At 68.1% G+C, this 731-nt stretch overlaps 1 protein-coding gene across 1 annotated transcript in view; it reads right to left on the bottom strand.

Annotated features, from left to right (window-relative positions):
* VOLCADRAFT_98697 (uncharacterized protein) overlaps positions 1–731 on the bottom strand; it is a gene marked incomplete at both ends in the record, with an annotated part of 9377 nt that overhangs the window by 3941 nt on the left and 4705 nt on the right. The gene's annotated exons all lie outside the window — the stretch shown is intronic.

Below are 731 nucleotides of genomic sequence, written 5' to 3' on the forward strand. Positions count from 1 at the left end.
GGGGATAAGTCGAACCACGTGGGGGGAGGGGGATCGCCCAGGAGTGAGTGATGGGGTGGGGGGTTTTGGAGGGAGGGGTGCGCGGGGATTGAGAACTGTGATAATGTCCCATGAAGGGGGGGGAGCACGGCAAGGGTGAAAAACACACACGCACACGCACACGCACACACACACACATATGCAGTTGAATCCCATCCCCCAACTTGGAGCATTCAAATTGGTGAATACACACAAACACACGTGCGCGCGCGTAAGCAAAACACACACGCAGCAGGCACACTCACCGCAGTTGCCCGGCCCAGCTCCCGAAGCGCCTGAACGGGGCCCTCCACTCCGGGGCCCCCTACTGGCCCTCCTCCACCACCGCCGCCGCCGTCGCCGCCACCATCACCACCACCGCCACCACCACCGCTCCCGCCACTATTTTCCGCTGGCGGCGCCGCTGCGGCGTTCTCCGTGCTGATCGTACTGCTAGCGTTGACACCTCCGGCGGCGGCGCCGCCAGCAGCGGCAGTAGATGGGCCAGCGGGAAATCCCCCGCCGCCGCCGCTGCCGCCGCCGCCACCGCCGCCATTCCGAGCCGGTACCAGATGAACTACCACCGGCAGCCAATGATCAGGTACGGCAGCGGCGGGTGCGGGGGACGTTGCCGCCGCCGCCGCCTCCTCTGGCGGCACCGCAGGAGCCTCCTCCGGAGGCCGCTGACCCGCCGCTCCGGCGGCGGCGGCGGC

The sequence above is a fragment of the Volvox carteri genome (genome assembly GCF_000143455.1).
Source record: "Volvox carteri f. nagariensis unplaced genomic scaffold VOLCAscaffold_75, whole genome shotgun sequence".
In the NCBI taxonomy this organism is placed as follows: Eukaryota; Viridiplantae; Chlorophyta; class Chlorophyceae; order Chlamydomonadales; family Volvocaceae; genus Volvox; species Volvox carteri.